Source organism: Chiloscyllium plagiosum, chromosome 10 (assembly GCF_004010195.1).
Source record: "Chiloscyllium plagiosum isolate BGI_BamShark_2017 chromosome 10, ASM401019v2, whole genome shotgun sequence".
NCBI lineage: Eukaryota > Metazoa > Chordata > Chondrichthyes > Orectolobiformes > Hemiscylliidae > Chiloscyllium > Chiloscyllium plagiosum.
The window spans coordinates 80,537,691-80,557,132 of record NC_057719.1 but is presented as its reverse complement, the minus strand read 5'-3'; the positions used below and the strand labels follow the sequence as shown (position 1 = coordinate 80,557,132).

The following is a 19,442-nucleotide window of genomic DNA, read 5'->3' as shown; positions in this document are numbered from 1 at the left end:
TCTCTGCTCCTGATTCTTATAATTATGGTTTATAGGACCATGTAACTGCAGGAAACACCCAGTAACATGAGCCTGTCTGTCATTTCCAACTTGGAACATTTTCTAAAGCATCGATCACTGCCTCTACAAGACTACACACTGAAGGGAAATGCAGCGCGGTAGGGTAGGGGAATGGGTCGGTGTGAACTTGTTAGGCCAAGTGGCCAGTTTCCACAACGTAGGGGTTCTATGATTCAATGATTCTATGATTGAGGAATAGCCTAAGATTGCACAGAGAGTTTTTGTTAAAATCACATTCAGGTTTATACATGAGGTAAAAGAGTTGGGTTTTGCCTGTTGCACGGTTCAATTAAATAATGACTGATCTGTACCGTAAGTCTAATTTTCCTGCCTTCCTCTCCATGTCCCATTACCCTAACCTAGTCTCGAAGGCTACAGTTGTCGGCCTCAGCATCTCCACATCATTTTGAGGGGCACGTTTCCAACTTTCCGCTACTTTATGTCAGAATGAGTGCTTTCTGATCTCACTGCTGTGGTTATAGAGGATTCTCTTTTTTTTCTCCCCCCCCACCCCCCACACCCAGATTTTCCCAGGGAAATTGTTTATTTTTTAGATAAAGGATACAATAGGTTTAAGAGATAATCAACTTAAACACCCTTGTCAGAACACCCCACAACTTCCTGAATTCAGTGGAAAATTACACCTGGGCTATAAAGCCAAATCAACAACTCCCAGCTCATATCATCAGGGAGGAGAAAGTGAGGACTGCAGATGCTGGAGACCAGAGTTGAAAAATATGGTGCTAGAAAAACACAGCAGGCCAAGCAGCATCCGAGGAGCAGGAGAATCGACGTTTCGAGCATAAGCCCTTCTTCAGGAATCTGAAGAAGGGCTTATGCCTGAAACATCGATCCTCCTGCTCCTTGGATGCTGCCTGGCCTGCTGTGTTTTTCCAGCACCACACTCATCTCACCATCAGTCATGATATATGCTTCGAGTGACGGATTTATAGAAGGATCCATTAGTGGCATTGGTACAAAGTGATGTCTTTGGAAATATGGTTCTCACCCACTAGAATATAGAGTAATAGAGATGTACTGCATAGAAACAGAACCATCAGTCCAACTCGTCCAAGCTGACTAGATATCCTGAATTAATTTAGTCCCATTTGCCAGCACTTGCTCTAAATCTTTCCTATTGATATTCCCATCCAGAAGCCTTTTAGATATTGTAACTGTACCAGCCTCCACCACTTCCTCTGACAGCTCATTCCAATCACATATTACCCTCGATGTGGAAAATGTTGCCCCTTAGGTCTCTTTTAAATCACCCCTCTCACCTAAACCTACGCCCTCCTAGTTTTGGACTCCCCTAGCCTGAGAAAAAGACCTTGACTATTTACCCTATCCATGACTGTCATGATTTTATAAACTTCTATAAGGTCACCCCTCAACCTCCAAAGCTCCAGGGAAAATATCTCCAGCCTCTTCAGCCTCTGCCTATAGCTCAAACTCTGGCAACATCCTTGTAAATCTTTTCTGAACCCTTTTGTGTTTCACAACATCTTTCCTATAGCAGGAAGACCAGAACTGAACGCTGTATTCCAAAATCAATGTCCTGTACAGCCACAACATGACCTCCCCAACCCAATGCATTGACCAATAGAGGTAAGCCTACTAAATACCTTATTCACTACACTGTCTACCTGCAACTCCACTGTCAAGGAACTATGAACCTGCCTTCTCTGCTTGTTTTATCCTTCCTTTATGAATGGGTCTTTTACAAACTCACGTTAGATTATAATTAGGAAAAGGTGGATTTAGATTAGAGTGGTGCTGGAAAAGCACGGCAGATCAGGCAGCATCCGAGGAGCAGAAAAATTGACATTTCGAGCAAAAGCCCTTCATCAGGAATAGAGGCAGGAAGCCTCCAAGGTGGAGAGATAAATGGGGAGGGTGGGGCTGGGGAGAAGGTAGCAAAGAGTACAATGGGTGAATGGGGGTGGGGTTGGAGGTGGTAGGTCAGATGGGAGGGTGGAGCGGATAGGTGGAAAGGGAGAGGGAGTGGCGGTGGAGGAGGCCCAGGATCTGCATGTCCTTGGTAGAGTGGGGGGAGAAGTTGAAATGTTGGGTCATGGGGAGGTGGGGTTGATTGGTGCGGGTGTCCTGGAGATGTTCCCTGAAGCACTCTGCGAGAAGGCAGAGGAGACTGCATTGGGCGCAACAGATACAATAAATGACATTGGTGGATTGCAGGTGAACCTTTGATGGATGTGGAAGGCTCCTTTGGGGCCTTGGATGGTGGTGAGGGAGGAGGTGTGGGCGCAGGTTTTGCAATTCCTGCGATGGCAGGGAAGGGTGCCAGCTCGGGAGGATGGGTTGTTGGACCTGACCAGGTAGTCACCATCTCCATCCCCACCCCCATTCACCTATTGTAATCTTTGCTACCTTCTCCCCAGCCCCATTTATCTCTCCACCCTGAGGCTTCCTGCCTTTTTTCCTGATGAAGGGCTTTTGCCCGATACGTCGATTTTCCTGCTCCTCGGATGCTGCCTGATCTGCCGTGCTTTTCCAGCACCACTCTGATCTAAACTCTGGCTTCCAGCATCTGCAGTCCTCACTTTTGCCTCTATAATTAGGAAAATTACTTCATTATCCTTCCATCAGCCAGTTACCAGATGGTAGAAGGCCAACAAATGGACCTGGCCTCTTGTTGTCAGCCATTCCCGTAATCATAACATCTTTTAGGTGTAAACTTTAAATAACAGAAGAACTTCAATAGATTTTTGTCATAATCTCTGCTTCACTTTCAGCTGCTGTAAGCACATCTTATGACAAATTATATTGCCGATTGTGAGAACAGGGCCCTCTTAATAAAGTAAGAGAGGTATTGATTTTTATTATTAAATCAATGGGACTGAAATATTAAAGTAGACTTTCTGCCAAGTTCACTTGACATTTCATGCGAGAATGGAATTTTGTTGCACAATGCCTTACAGGGAGAGGGATAACCCGGCAGAAATTTCAACTGAAGCTTTCCTGATCTCGAGTTGTAAAATGTGGATAAAAATTAACAGAACCCTGAGGAAATCACTGAGATTACACAAAAAAATTGGGAGGGACCCCTGCAGGAATTCTACCCAATCCATTTGTTGTGTTGATGGCAACACAGCACTATTTGTCTAAGGTCATAAGGTAGCCACTGGGTTTATAAATGCTGTTCAAATATTTTGTCTTTGTTTTGACAGTGATGTCCCTTTAGTCTCAGCTGTCTGCCCCCTCCATTTCTCTTTTAACATCCAGTTAACATCCACGTGAGGTGATCCACTTCAGAAGAAGAAACAAGATGAGGGAATATTTAGTGAATGACAGGACACTGGGTAGCTTGGAAGAACAGAGGGATCTTGGAGTGACTATTCACAGATCCCTGAAGTCGGCAGAGCACGTGAATAGTTAAGGAGGCTTATGGGACACTTGTCTTCATCAGGTGTGGCATGGAGCATAAGAGCAAGGAGGTAATGTTGGAGTTGTACAGTGTGTTGGTCAGGTCACAGTTTGAATACCGTGTGAAGTTCTGGTCACCTCCCTACAGGGAAGATATGATAGCATTGGAGGTGGTACAGAGGAGCTTCACCAGGATGTTGCCTGGGATGGAGAAATTGAGCTACAAGGAAAGACTAGTTAGGCTTGGATTGTTTTCTTTAGAGCAGAGAAGACTGAAGAGACACGATTGGAGGTGTATAAGATTATGAGGGGTATGGACAAGGAGAATACAGAGTAGCTGTTCCCCTTGGTTGAGCAGTCAATCAGGAGAGGGCACGGTTTCAGGGAAAGGGGCAGGAGATTCAGAGGGCATTTGAGAAAAGGCCTTTTCACTCAGCGGATGGTGGGAATCTGGAATGCACTGCCTGGGAAAGTGGTGCAGGCTGGAAATCTTACAGCCTTTAGAAGATATTTGGAGGAGTACTTTTCAAATATCATAACATTCAAGAGTATGGGACAAGTGCAGGAAGTTGAGATTTTAGTCCGTTTTAGTGGTAGTTATGTCGGTGTCGACTCGATAGGCCAAAGGACCTTTTCTGCGTTGTATGAATCTATGTATCTCTGTGTTCTCAGAGCTGTGACGTTGTCCTGGTCACTTATCTTGAGTTGCAATGGTTATAGCAAACACATCAGTCAATGTATGTGGTATTTTCTGTTTGAAATTTCAAACTGATCCTGGCTCCCTTGGGCAATATTTTTGTGCATTCCCTGCTCCCTGTAATATTGTGCTGCGCAGACATTCATCCAAGAAATATTGCACAGAATGTAGATCACTGAGCCAGGCTATTTAATTCACCACATGAGCCAACTGCGCCCTTCTCGTCAGTTCTGATATCACCTCAAGGGCCATTTTAAAACATGGAGGTCAGAGCTACGTGTCATGCTCCAAATATGGTATAGCCATAGCTCAATACAAATTCAACATAGCTACGATATGGTAAGTGTCCAGATTATTTCACCAGGATTTACAAAGGTTTCAAGATTATATCAAAGGTGTTTGATTCCTATGTTTCTGACCACTTTTCGCGGTTTCAGCTCCTTCTGCTATTCCAGTTAAATATAGTGTTCAGATTCGGCAAACATTGGTCTATATTTTCAGAATGCCGAGAAACTTAGCTATGTTTCAAAAAAGGCTAGTGAACCAAGAATTCAGAAGTGATTAAATTATTTCAGAGAAGATTCGCTTGATTAGAACATAGAACATTACAGCGCAGTACAGGCCCTTCGGCCCTCGATGTTGTGCCGACCAGTCATACCAATCTGAAGCCCATCTAACCTACATTATTCCATGTACATCCATATGTTTGTCCAATGCACTAAAAGATGGCAAATCTACTACCATTGCAGGCAAAGCATTCCTTACTACTCTCGGAGTAAAGAAACTACCTCTGACATCTATTACCCCTCAATTTAAAGCCCCCTCGTGCTCGCCGTCACTATACTTGGAAAAAGCTCTTCCTGTCCACCCTATCTAACCATCTGATTACCTTATATGTCTCTATTAAGTCACCTCTCAACCTTCTTCTCTCCAACAAAAACAGCCTCAAGTCCCTCAGCCTTTCCTCCATACCAGGCAACATCCTAGTAAATCTCCTCTGCACCCTTTCCAAAGCTTCCACATCCTTCTTATAATGCGGTGACCAGAATTGTACACAATACTCCAAGTGCGGCTGCACCAGAGTTTTGTACAGCTGTAGCAGAACCTCATGGTTCCGGAACTCGATCCCTCTATTAATAAAAACTAAAACACTGTATGCCTTCTTAACAACTCTGTCAACTTGGGTGGCAACTTACAAGGATCTGTGTACGTGGACACTGAGATCTCTCTGCTCATCTACACTACCAAGAATCTTACCATTAGCCCAGTACTTTGCATTCTCGTTACTCTGACCAAAGTGAATCACCTCACACTTGTCCATATTAAACTCCATTTGCCACCTCTCAGCCCAGCTCTGCAGCTTATCTATGTCTCTCTGTAACCTACAACATCCTTCGTCACTATCCACAACTCCACCGACCTTAGTGTCGTCTGCGAATTTACTAACCCACCCTTCTACGCCCTCATCCAGGTCATTTCTCAAAATGACGAACAGCAGTGGACCCAACACCGACCCTTGCAGTACACCACTGGTAACTGGACTCCAGGATGAACATTTCCCATCAAACACCACCTGCTGTTTTCTTTCAGCAAGCCAATTACTGATCCAAACTGCTATATCTCCTACAATCCCATTCCTCCGCATTTTGTACAATAGCCTACTGTGGGGAACCTTATCGAACGCTTTGTTGAAATCCACATCAACCGGTTTACTCTCATCTACCTGTTTGGTCGCCTTCTCAAAGAACTCAATAAGGTTTGTGAGGCACGACCTATCCTTCACAAAACCATGCTGACTATCCCTAATCAAATTATTCTTTTCTAGATGATTATAAATCCTATCTCTTATAACCTTTTCCAACAACTGAAGTAAGGCTCACTGGTCTATAATTACCAGGGTTGTCCCTACTCCCCTTCTTGAACAGGGGAACACATTTGCTATCCTCCAGCCTTCTGGCACTATTCCTCTTGACAATGACGATTTAAAAATCAATCTCAAAGGCTCGGCAATCTCCTCCTTGGCTTCCCAGAGGATCCTAGGATAAATCCCATCTGGCCCAGGGGACTTATCTATTTTCACACTCTGCAGGATTTCTAATCCCTCTTCCTTGTGAACCTCAATCCCACCCCCAGTCTCGTAGTCTGTATCTCACGATTCTCCTCGACAACAGTGTCGTTTTCTAGAGTGAAAACTGTCGAAGAATATTCATTTAATGCTTCCCCTATCTCCTCTGACTCCACACACAACTTCTCACTACTATCCTTGATTGGCCCTAATCTTACTCTCGTCATTCTTTTATTCCTTAAAAACCTATTGAAAACCTTAGGGGTATACCCTGATCCTATCCGCCAACAACTTCTCATGCCTCCTCCTGGCTCTTCTGAGCTCTCTCTTTAGGTCATCAGGTGATGAAGGAGCAGCGCTCCGAAAGCTAGTGTGCTTCCAATTAAGGAGAAAGTGAGGTCTGCAGATGCTGGAGATCAGAGCTGAAAATGTGTTGCTGGAAAAGCGCAGCAGGTCAGGCAGCATCCAGGGAACAGGAGAATCGAAGTTTCGGGCATAAGAGTTGGATGGAGGCGGAGAGGTCAAGAAGAAGACTGCAGGTCAGGAAGGCGGTGCTGGGCTGGAGGGATTCGGCTGAGACAAGGTGGGGGGAGGGGGGATGAAGAAACTGGTGAAGTCCAAGTTCATCCCCTGTGGTTGGAGGGTTCCCAGTCGGAAGATAAGACGCTCCTCCTCCGACCGTCGGGTTGTTGTGGTTTGGCGGTGGGTGAGTCCAATGACCTGCATATCCTCGGTGGAGTGGGAGGGGGAGTTGATATGCTGTGCTACAGGTTGGTTGGGTTGGTTCGTCCGGGTGGCCCAGAGGTGCTCTCTGAATCGCTCTGCAAGTAGGCGGCCTGTCTCCCCAATATAGAGGGGGCCACATCGGGTGCAGAGGATGCAATAGATGATGTGTGTGGAGGTGCAGGTGAATCTGTGGCGGATATGGAAGTTTCCTTTGGGACCTTGGAGGGAGGTGAGGGGGGAGGTGTGGGCGCAAGTCTTGCACCTCCTGCGGTTGCAGGGGAAGGTGCCGGGAGTCCAATTAAACCTGTTGGACTATAACCTGGTGATGTGTCATTTTTAGCTTCACATTGAGAATATCCTTCATCATGTTGTGTAACACCATCCTTGTGTTAAATGAGACAGATTTTGGACAGTTCGAGTAACTCGAGATTGGGCATTCAAAAGGTGCTGTTGACTAACAGCAGCAGGGAAAAATATACTCCAACAAAATGTGTAACCTCAAGAATCAGCATATCCACTCTACCATCAGAGAATCAACTTTGCGCAATGGAGAGTGCAAGAGCACATGCCAAGAGCAGCATCAGGCATGCCTAAAAATGAGATATCAATCTGGTGAAGCTACAAAGCAGGACTATTTGCATGCCAAACAGCATAAGCAGTGAGTCTTGGACAGAGCTAAGCAATCCCACAACCAATGGAACAGATCTAAGCTCTGTAGTCCTGCCATATCTAATCGTAAACTGTAGTGGACAATTAAACTACAGAAGACAAGGTTCCACAAATATTTCCATTCTCAATGATGGGAGAGCCGAGCACATCATTGGAAAAGATAAGGCTGAAGCGTTTATAATAATGACAAGGAGAAAGTGAGGACTGCAGATTCTGGAGATCAGAGTCGAAATGTGTGCCGCTGAAAAACCACAGCAGGTCAGGCAGCACCCAAGGAGCAGGAGAGTCAATGCCTCAGGTGAGGGGGCACAAGGGAGCTGAGAGACACACAGGAGGGGGGGGTGAGGCTGGGGGTAAGGCAGCCCGGAAGGCGAACACAGGCCGGGGGTAACGGCGATAGGTCAGAGCGGAGGGTGGAGCGGATAAGTGGGAAGGAAGATGGATAGGCGGGAGAGGTCCCAGAGGGCAGCTGGAGGGCCAGATCCGGGACAAGGTGGGGCTTCAAGTCCTCTCCCACTCCGCCAAGGACATGCAAGTCCTGGGCCTCCTCCACCGCCAAATTCTAACCACCTATCTCCTGGAGGAAAAACGCCTTATCTTCTACCTGGGGACACTCTAACTACATGGCATCAATGTCAATTTCACCAGTTTCCTCATTTCCCCTATCCCCACCCAATCCCAGATCCAACCCTCCAACCCGGCACCGCCCCCCTAACCTCCCCCACCAACCATCCCCACCCATCCGCCCCAACCCACCTGCATCCACCCACCAAGCCAACATCCCCCTCAGCAACCCACCTACCTTCCAGCCCGCACGGGCCTGCGCCCTACATCCCTGTTGAAGGGCCCATGCCCAAAACGCCAACCCTCCTGCTGCCCGACCCACCGTGCCCTTCCAACATTTGCAATAATGCTGAGTCAATAATCTCCAGAAATCCCAAGTTTATTCACATTATTTATGAACTTAATAATGACATAGAAAGTTGATATTCAAATATGCTAATGACACAAAGTTACACAACACAATAGATATTGTTGTTGATGACATAAAATTATAAAGGTATATTGATAGACTAAGGGAATGGGCAAAACTGTGACAGATGGATTTCAATGTAAACAAACATGAGGTTATCCATTTTGATCCAAGGAAGGGTAGATCGGGGTACTCTCTAGATGGCATTAAGTTAAATCCAGTGTTTGTCCAAAGAGACTTGGGGGTTCAGGTCCATAGATTTCTGAAATGCCACGAATAGGCACAGAAAATAATCAAGAAAGCTAATGGAATGTTGGTCTTTATGATTGGCGTATAAGGACACAGAAATTATGCTGCAGTTATACAAAGGCCTGATTAGACCCCAATTGGTGTACTGTGAGCATATCTGGGCACCTCACCTTAGGAAGGACATATTGGTCTTGAAGGGAGTAAGAGGTCGGCTTACAAGAACGATATTTATTTCATTATCTGTTCCAGATTTGAAAGGCTTCTCTTATGAGGACAGATTGAGCAGATTAGGCATTTACAGTGCAATCTCGATTATCCGCACATGGATAATCCAAAATTTGGATAATCAATCAAGATTTCCAAGTCCTGATGCTTGAGTAAACTATGTTATCCGAACATTTGATTATCTGATCATTCGATTATCCGAACAAAAATACTCCCCGCGCCTGTGTCGTTCAGATAATTTAGGTTGCCCCTGTATTCACTAGAGTTTCGAAGGATGACAGGAGATTTTACGTAAGTAAATAATATGCTAAAGGGGGTTGACAAAGTAGACATGGAAAGGTTGTTTTCCTTGATGAAAATCTAGAACAAGAGGTAATACTTTTAGCCTAAGAGGTGGCAGATTTAAAACAAAGATGAGGGGAAATTATTTCTCTCAAAGAGTTTTAAATCTGTGGAATTCACTACCCGAGGGTGCTGGGACACTGAATAAATTTAGGGAGGAGATAGACAGATTTTAATTTGTAACAGGCTGAAGGGTTATGGGGAGCGGGCAGAAAACTGAAGTTGAGGCCAAGATGAGATCAGCCATGATTGTATTAAATGGCGGAGCAGGCTGAGAGGGCTGAATTGCCTACTCCTGCTCTTAATCCTTATGCCTTTATCATAATGCATTGGCTATATAATTATTCCAGTTTAAGTGAGGAGATGAGAAATTAATCCTTTTTCCATCAAACTGAGAAACCTCACACCCATTGGAAATTGGTGCTTGAGCTAATTCAACAATATATTTGGTGTGAATCATCATGGGCTTCCTAATGGCTTACCCGATTTTTAGATCGTTCACCATTACGCTGGTGCAAAGTCAGCATAAATATTAGAGGAGCAACATAAGTGGCTTATTTTGCAGATACAGCAGTTTGGAATAACAGCATCGAAATGAATGGGCATAATATGGAAGAATTAAGAAAATAAACAGATACTGCATTCACTAAGGTGAGTGTTATTGGGCAAATAATCTGAAGTCTTAAATCTGTTTACAGAAAAAGATAAGGAGGGCATTCAGACACTCAGTCAACTTAGTCACGGCTTCTCCGAATCCTCACTCCAGCTACTTACCTTGGTTCTGTGGCACTTAACATCCTGACTCAACAGAAGTCCATAAATCTCACGTTTAAACTTGCAGTTGACCCCCATCTCAATAGCCTTTTAAAGGACAGAATTCCAGATTTCCACTGTGCTTTGTATGAAGAACTGCACCTGGCTTCACCGCAGACAATTCTCCTATTCTCAGGCTCGTATCCTTAATTAGTCAAGGGTCGATGAACTCCAGAATCCGCTGTTATTTTATAATGGTAAGGTTAAGCCATATACTACAGACCAGGGAAACCTCAGCAGCGAGAATCCTTCTGGCTGTCACTTTTAACTAATGAGGTGAATTTTTCCACACGTTTACCACTGCCAGCACAAGATGTGCAGGATGAGAACTGGGCCACAGGAACAATGTTGGAGTGTAAGGGAGTTAAACAAATTCACGGTTCATTTATTGATTTAGAGCAGGTACTGACCAGTTAGCCTTTAAAGCCTGTTCCCCCATTTCAATTAGATCATAGATAATATAATCTGTACCTCCAGCCCATTTTACTTTATTTTGCTCCCAATCTTTGACAAAAGTTGAACAACAGAAGTCTCATGTTTGCAATGATTAGATTCCCTACAGTGTGGAAACAGGCCCTTCGGCCCAACCAGTCCACATCGACCCAATGAAGAGTAACCCACCCAGACCCGTTTCCCTCTGACTAATGCATCTTACACTATGGGCAACCTAGCATGGCCAATTCACCTGACCTGCACATCTTTGGACTGTGGGAGGAAACCAGAGCACCCGGAGGAGAATGTGCAAATTCCACACAAACAGTCGCCCGAGGCTGGAATCGAACCTGGGACCCTGGTGCTGTGAGACAGCAGTGCTAACCACTGAGCCACCGTGCCGCCCCGTTCAACTAATCTCCAGGTTCGACAGCCTTTTCAAGGGAGAGGCTTCCACAACGCTGCGGGAAGAGTTGTTTCCTGACACAAACAGGTTCGAATTTTAAGAGTATAGCCCCCTTCTTCTCGATGCCTTCAACAACGGAAATGGTGTCTCCCTATTTACTCTGATAATTTTAAGCACTTCAATCAGACTGCCTCCTTAATTGCCCCTTACATTTGTACTCTAAAACCTGCCACACAAGCAGACCAGTGCTAGGTGATGTGAAAAATCCAATGCAGGTCAGAGGTGCTGGAAGATTTGGGAAGAAAGGTGATTGTGAAATCCACGGTCAGCTGAGCCCTTGGAATAAGCTATGAGAGGATGACCACAGTTCGGAATGGGCATGGGAATGAAGTGGATGCATCCAGATAGCATCCAAGGCCCAAAGAGCCATTAGACATGACAGCAAGAGATTCTGTGTGAAGTTGTTGATTTCCTCATGAACACAATCAGAATAAATAGTTGTATTAATAGAGCACTTGCACTTCCTCAGGACTTCTCAAAATCTCTAATGCAGTGTCTTTGAAGTGAAGTTACTGTTGTAGTGTAGGAAATGTAGCAGCCAAATAATTGATATCCTGGCAATATATAACGATGAGATAATCAATGTCTATGTTATTGATTGAAGGATCATATTGACCACAGCACCAGGGAGGATTCTGTAAAAATACGGCTGTGAAATAATTTCCATTCACCCATGAGAGCAGATCGGGTTACGCATTCATGAAAGAGGGCTTGTCAAGCGTGTTGGTTTTCTCCCATTTTCATTCTCCACCTTGCCCGTGCTCTAACCTCTCTGTTCTCCACCTCCTCCTGCAATGTTCGAATGAAGCTGAACATAATCTCAAGGCATTGCACCTCGGCTTTCAATAAATGGCTTGACAGCTTCTGGACTCAATACCAAGTTCAATGATTTAAGACGGTTCCTTCCCGCAGTCCTTCCGTTTTGTTTTCTCTGTTGCTCTGGATTGTGATCATTTCTTTCCTGTTTGCTTTTGGATCACAGCTGTTCATCATTCTACCATTCACACCTCCCCCTGACACATGCTTTAATCTCTTACATGTACTACACCCAATCCTCTTTCGCGCCTTTTATTCTATGACAGATCTTCCCTTTTGTATTTTTTTCCCCCTCTCGCCCTCCCACTTTGACTTGCAGACTGCATTTCCGACTTCTCCCAGTTCTGATGAGAGGGCATCAATTAGCAACCATTCTCAGGGTTCTTTTCACTTAATATCTTTATGTCCAGATCTGGCAGTGACAAATAGTTTTTAAAAGCGATGGAATTTAATGCTAAGCAAATGAGGATTTGGGTCTGCCGTCCCCTCTGCCTGGAAGTGTGATGGAAGCAGGTTCAACTGAGGCCTTCAAGGAGGTTATTATATGATCATTTAAATAGAACCAATGTGCAAGGTTATGGGAGGGAAAAGGGAGGAGTTTGGCATTAGGTCAAAATGCTGAAACAGCTCAGGCCTTCTTTTGTAGCGTAACAATTCTGTGACTGTGATTTGAACAGCAGCAGTCAAAGCTGCTATAGGGTAAGCAAAGGGAAAATTTGAACATATTTTGTGAACTGTGCAGAAGGACGTACAGTATCTGAACCTTCCTGCAGGGAAATGCAAAGTGCTTCACATGGGAGCAGAATAAAATCTATTGGATCCTGTAAATTGAAGTTTTCGTAGCAATGCTTGGCAGCAGTGAATCAAGCAAGTCAGATATTAAATGAAGCCAGCCTGGTAATCCTGTCGTTATTACTGGTGTGACAGCAGTTAAAATACTTTATACAGTTCTGTTTGCCACTTTACAAAACAAAAGGATATCAGTGCTGATAAAAGGGTGCAGGACAGAGCAATCAGGACAACTGAGTGATGGGATTATGGGAAATGATTATTTAAATTGGATATGTTCTCACCGGAAAAGGAGGTGAAATCATTGCTGTTCATGGAATCCAATAAGGATAGATAATGTCAACCATGAACCCCATTTCAGTTTGCCCAGCGCAGTAGAACGCAACAATGTCAGAAATAGGAGCTGCTGCAGAACATTTGGCTTTTAAAGTTTACTCTGCTGTTCCAAAAAGTCACGGCTGCCGAACTGCCTCAACGTCACCTTTCTGGAGCAGAAGTTGTTCAAAGCTGGAGGGATTATTTGGATAAGAGCCAGTAGTAAATCTATGGAAGATCCTCGCTGGGAGAAAGCAGAGCCAGGAAACATTGAATCAGCCCAATAAATCTTCACCTCTTCGAGAAAATACTTGGGCAGAATTTTCCAAAGGGTAGCAATCTCACCCAAGTTACCACTCCAGCCCTTTGTCTTCGAGAAAGAAGGGAGGCCACATCTCCAATAGGAGATTCCAATCAGAGGAGTTCCCTCAAAAATGAAGAGCTGTACTTCCATCCTGACAGCTCTATACTGGTGCAGAACTGGTGGGGGAAGGCAAAACAACTGTATTTTAAATGTAAAGGTGCTGACAGCCATTGTGACATCTCCAAGGTAAGTGTAATGTAATGGTACAGGGAGGGGAGGGAAGGTGTCAGTTGGGTGGGGCGTAGGGCGACCTAAGTAGCATGTGGGGAACCAAGGGCGGGATGCCAGTTGAGGAGGGTAGGGTGCCAGGATCCAAGTGGCAAAGTAGGTGATGCAGTGTTAAGGGTAGGTCTGGCAGAAATTGAATCCATTGGGGTTGGGTCTGGCAGTATGGGGGTGGTTATGCATCAGGATCCCAAGGGAGCATTGGGTCCCAGGGCTGGTCAGAATCTGGGTACTGTAAAAGTGGTCTGGGGAAGATGTAATTGGAGTGTGTGTGTGTGTGTGTGATAAGTACAAGGTCAGTAAGAGTCACACTGCATGGGAAGCAGACATTTCAGTCCAATATGTTCCAAACTAATCTAGTCCCACCTGCCTGCACTTGGCCCATATCCCTCTAAACCTTTCCTATTCATGACCTTATCCAAATGTCTTTTAAACACTAACTATACCCACATCCACCACTTTCTCTGGTCGTTCATTCCACACACAAACCACTCTCTGTGTAAATAACATGTTCATGCCTTTTTAAACCTTTTCTCCTCTCACCCGAAAATATGCCCCCTAGTTTTAAACTCACCCACCCTCACGAGTAAGTCCTTGTCATTCACCCTATCTATGCTCCTCATGATTTTTATAAACCTCTAAGGTTTCACACCTCAACCTCTATACTCCAGTTAAATAAGAAGTCCCAGCCTTTCCAGTCCGTTTTTATACCTCACACCATCCATTCTCGGCAACATCCTGGTAAATCTTTTCTGAACCCTCTGCAGTTTAGTAATATCCTTCATATTACCATGGTAACCAGAACTGCACAAGACCAGGCTTCATCAGCATCCTGTACAACCTCAACATCACGTCCCAACTCCGATACTCAAAGGTCAGTTGAAGTATTACTCAGGCGTTAGACAATATTCTGAACAGTCTCACTTTGCCCGAGTAACTATTTTACTTCATTTCATCAGGACCATCCAAAGTCTCTGATGCAGAATCTTGGAGGGTTTCAGACATAGAGAATGCCCCAGTAGAAAAATCTACCTCCCGGGCAACTTATTTACAGCGTGCCATTTTGGGATTCTGCAAAATCCCTAACAGGCATTTCCTTACCTCATGTCAGGGTTTGTGGCAGACTAACCAATTTCTAGATTAGAGTGGTGCTGGAAAAGTACAGCAGTTCAGGCAGCATCCGAGGAGCAGGAAAATCGACATTTTGGGATTCCTGATGAAGGGCTTTTGCCCAAAACGTTGATTTTCCTGTTCCTCAGATGCTGCCTGAACTGCTGTGCTTTTCAAGCACCACTCTAATCTAGAATCTGGTTTCCAGCATCTGCAGTCCTTGTTTTTACCTAGCAGACTAACCAATAGCAATTGATTCTATAATACATCAACAACTCCAGTCATGCATAGGAAACCTGGTTACCAGGATTCTTCAGGGTGAACTAGATGTACCTTGGCCTTTTGCCACCGAACAAATAGGATGATTCCAACAATATAAAGCTAATAATCCTACTTTCCCACATGTGTCACTGGGGTCAACGTTAATCTTTGACAGGACCTTATTATTGTACTATTCCAAAAGGATAGCAATCTAAGAACAGGAAAAAAAACAGAAATAGCTTTGCTTTCTTCAGACATGACTACTCTCCTGCAGCACAAGAAAGGATACAATATTACTGGCTTTCCTTGTAATGAAATTTACAACTGTGTTCCAATCTGTTGTACATCTGAAGGACAAGAGACTGCTTACATATAAAATACTCTTCACTCAGAAGATTGGTACACGTTTTAAAGAGTACATTAATACCTTCTCGAAAGAGGGTATCCAACTTTGTAATGATTTCTAATCCACCGGTTTCTACTTCCTTGCATTGTTGATGATGGTGCACTGCTACATTCTGATGGGGTTCCTGAGCTGGCACCTGTAGAGGATTGGCATCAGGGTGGATAGAGCAGGGCACTGATGCCATCACAAACAAAATGAGAAAACCCTACGCCAGGAGTGGCACGGTTGTCCTTGTCTCCAGAATTATTGTTCTTGTGCCTGATTTACTCCTGATGAAGATGTTGAACAGTTTCTTCATGTTATGACAACTCCACAGCCAGTGGGACTTGAATCTGGACCTTCTGGCCCACAGTTATGGACGTTACCAGAAGATAGCATAAACTACAACCTTCTCCACAGCCAATCAGCCAACATCCTATTTTGTAAACCTGTACATGACTATCATCCTTAAGGAAGGGAACTCACTGACAGGATCCAGGTAAAAACAGGCAACTGTACCATGAACACCCCCTGGTCTTATCATCAATACCACTTCTGAAAAATAAATAGCTATTAGAAAAGGGCCGATTAATACTAAAAAAAAATTCTTTGACACCATCCAGAAACACTCCACGCCAGGGTGAACTATCGAACACCATTTAAATTACATTATTGACTAAGTGCTGGCAGATTTAGGGACTGAATTTTTACTGATAATCTAGCACACACACTCAGGTCACTCAACACTCTCCCAGCCTGTGTATCTCTACTGATGTTAATCCTGCTCTCTGTCAGTAACCCCTCCCAATACACAAACAGGTCTAGCTTTGTGGATCCTCAAAGGAATCAGAAGAAATATTGATCTGATTATTTACTGATCAAAGTGCATCACATTCAAGCTCAGCACCAATAAATCTGCACATCTTAAAATCAGCTAGCAGCAAACAGGTTGGCATTTTGTTTTGCAGATGTGGTTTTGTGTGTGGTGTTGTCTGAGAGCTGGTTATGCATGAACATTCAATCCCACAACCATTTGCATATCCTTCAAACTGAATAATATACAGTAATGCATTTACTGACCATGAACCAAAACAGAAAAACACTGCTGCAGAGGTTATTTTAATTTTCTGGCTGGAGGGTCATCGAAAACTCTTGCTACCACGTTGTGCAGTGGAATGGGCACTTCAGGGTTCAAAGTTCTAGCTGCTCCAGAGATGTGTTAATAACATCTCTGAATAGGTTGCTGAAAAGAAAAATCTCAGTCACACTGTGTATGGCGGAGTGTTGCAGAGTGAGCAGTAATGGACTATTTAATAGAAAGCAGCAGGAACATCTCACAGAATACTGTCTGACACACTGCTAACTGCCGTTCCTGTGTACAGTTACCATTCCTCCAACCCTCTGCTCCTGACATGTTCTCTTTCACCGCCTGTTACACAAGACTTTGTCTTTCTTGATTAACATCTTTGCATCAAATTTATTTGCACTGAATAGATTTATTTTGGGCAGGTTTAAACTATGTTGACCTGCAATACTTAGGCTTGTAAGAATATTTATGTCTCCATTCCACTACCCCCACAAAGCGACCTAGTGCTGCCACCTGCTGTGGGATGTTAACCAACCCAACTTTCAGCAAAATAAGCCTGACTTGCTTTCCCTAAGATAGAAAGCTTTCAATTGGCATTTGTGAGACTGTGTGTTTCGAAGGCAAGTCAGCATCGGAGCGCTGGGTCTCCTTTCCTCTGTATTGGCTGAATCCAATCCGAATCTCGCCCTCTGGGGATGGGGGCAATGTCCCATGCGGCCGCTCCGCCCCTTTGTTGCTGGCAGCCCCTCCTGGTCGTGAGCTGGGCTAGCGGCTGCTTAAGAATCAAGTGGCACTTTCTGGCAAGAGGTTGCAAAGGGAAAACTCTTTTTCCCGTGGATCGATGTTTATTCCCCCCAAGTCTTGGGATAAAAGTGACTGGGGGAAGTTTCCCTTTTAAGTCCAGAAACCGTCTCTGCTTACCCGCACCATCATGTGGGTCCGGATATCCACAAACCTGATTTACATAGTTAAAATCTCCGATAGACCAGAGTTTATATACGTACACAAAAAAAAAATGAAGCGTGGGTGTAATCTCCAATCATGCCAAAATCGCACAGTGTGATTTGAACATGCGGTGCCATAGGAATGCAACATAAAGCAAAGCCCTGCTCTCACTGTACAAACAGTATAAAGTTCAAAATGTCCCCAAAAACCCAAGCCTCGCTATCTAACGATTGTTTCCACCCCCCATCCATATCACCCAGGAGATTGTGTTCATTAATTCCCACAGACACCAGTACTCAAGTATCTCTGCAAAGTGTCAGAATTCCTCGATTTTTAACTACAATGCAAACCCCAGAGACTCCAATAAGCACCAGTCTGCCCGATAAGATACAACTGGACGGAGTACATTATTTCAGGGGCATATATCCAACCGGTCCAGTCACTTACACATATACATTTTGATTTTTTTTTCTTGCATTTGAATACCAGCCCCAGCCTCCGCAGCTATGCAAAGTTAAACCGATTCAAAGGAAAATTGCACGTTCTCTCTTACCCCGATGTTCTGCTTCTAGGACTCAGTACATTGGCGTAGCTTCCCAATTCCTCACTGCTCGGGCGATGAGAAGCTGCTGGTAATCTCCGCTTCGATAGACCTCTCCCGGGTAGTGAGTGGGACCGTGACATTGAGGAGCCCTGAGGGGGTGTTGCTGTCTCCCCGGCGGAGTGACCCTCGCCTGGCTCAAATCTCCCACTCTCTCCCTTGCCGGCAAACCGCCCTGGGTTCCTGCTGCTGAACGAGGCTTGCAGCTGACTCTGTGCAGTTCAATGTGCATAATTTATCACCAATTTGCTTTTTGTGTGAAATACTGCCACACTGTCCATGCACTGCCTGAGATCAGTGTTCTGCCTATGCAACCATCCCTCCTTCCTTTTCTCTCTCTCTCTCTCTCTCTCCACCAAGACTGAACGCTGTCTCTTTTGCAGTCATTTGTGAGACGAATGGCAGCACAACACTACAGTCACATCTTTCCACCCTGTGATGCCCTACAGGTCACACAGTTTTTTTTTAAAAAAATCAAGCGTATGTGGGCCCCACCAGGAGAATAGACAGCCCTGCACCCTGACATGGAACAGAGAAGTTGTTTGTAGATTGACTCGTGATTTTATAAAAAAAAATAAGCCCACCTTCTTTGTGCGGGTATTGATAGCAATAATGGAGTGGAGTTGTGGAATTTATTATGCTTTCTCTGCTACATTTATTCCAACTTTTGGGAAGTGCGAGATTTCCCTGGGGACGGTTGCAACTTGCTGGTTTGCATAAAATCAATACTTACTCTTCATAAAGGACAGACTCAATGGGAGGAGGTTTAGAAAAGGAGAATGCAGGCCAGCGAACATGCCTCTGTCCATTCTTAGTTGTTACCCGAGATTTGCCTGGTCAGTCGATTCACAGCGAATTCATGCTATTGTGAGCTATCGTTCAGCAACTCACCCGGAAGTCTTAGCAAGGCAGTCTCAATGACGGCAGTCCTTTGGAATCGAGTTTTTAAAAGACTCGTTTCTGTTGTAATGGCTCTGAAGGAGTTAATGTTCATGTTAAATTGGTTCCACTCATTCGACTGATGTGACACATTGGAGACTGGATATACTGCTTTAGCTGTCTGAGGGAGCAGATGTATGTGTATCAGCTCCCTAAATCCCTATAATTAATACTTGACCAACTGTAGTTGTACTTGTTGATGTCAATGCAATACACTTTCTTGTTATCTAAGGACAGTGTCTCTTCTGTACAATGGTATATCCTTTACTGTAGTCACACTGTAGCCTAAGAATAAGGAGGATTTGAGGCAGTGGAGTACTCAAACAACACATAAACAATTCCACACACACTGAAACAGATGCCAAACACTACAGGGTACTACCATTGGTCATCTGGAAAAATGCCACCACTTCTACTCCAGGCCAATGGGTTCTGAGACAGCTGGTAAGTTCAATGCATGACCTGCAAACTTTGCCCCCTGTGCTTGAAGAGTTTGAGTAGATG

The 19,442-nt window shown here is 44.5% G+C and overlaps 1 protein-coding gene across 2 annotated transcripts in view; it reads right to left on the bottom strand.

Moving 5' to 3' along the window:
• The window catches only part of LOC122553818 (transmembrane protein 121), an 81,889-nt gene extending 62,994 nt beyond the window's left edge, over positions 1-18,895 (bottom strand). Inside the window, exons 1-2 of one of the 2 annotated variants that reach the window (XM_043698184.1) lie at positions 18,733-18,895; positions 17,952-18,211 (exon numbers count right to left, since the gene is read on the bottom strand). The gene's annotated coding sequence lies outside the window, so the exon portion shown is untranslated. The remainder of the gene's footprint in view (positions 1-17,951; positions 18,212-18,732) is intronic. The other variant, XM_043698185.1, reaches the window with a different exon arrangement.
• Between the last annotated feature and the right edge of the window lie 547 nt (positions 18,896-19,442).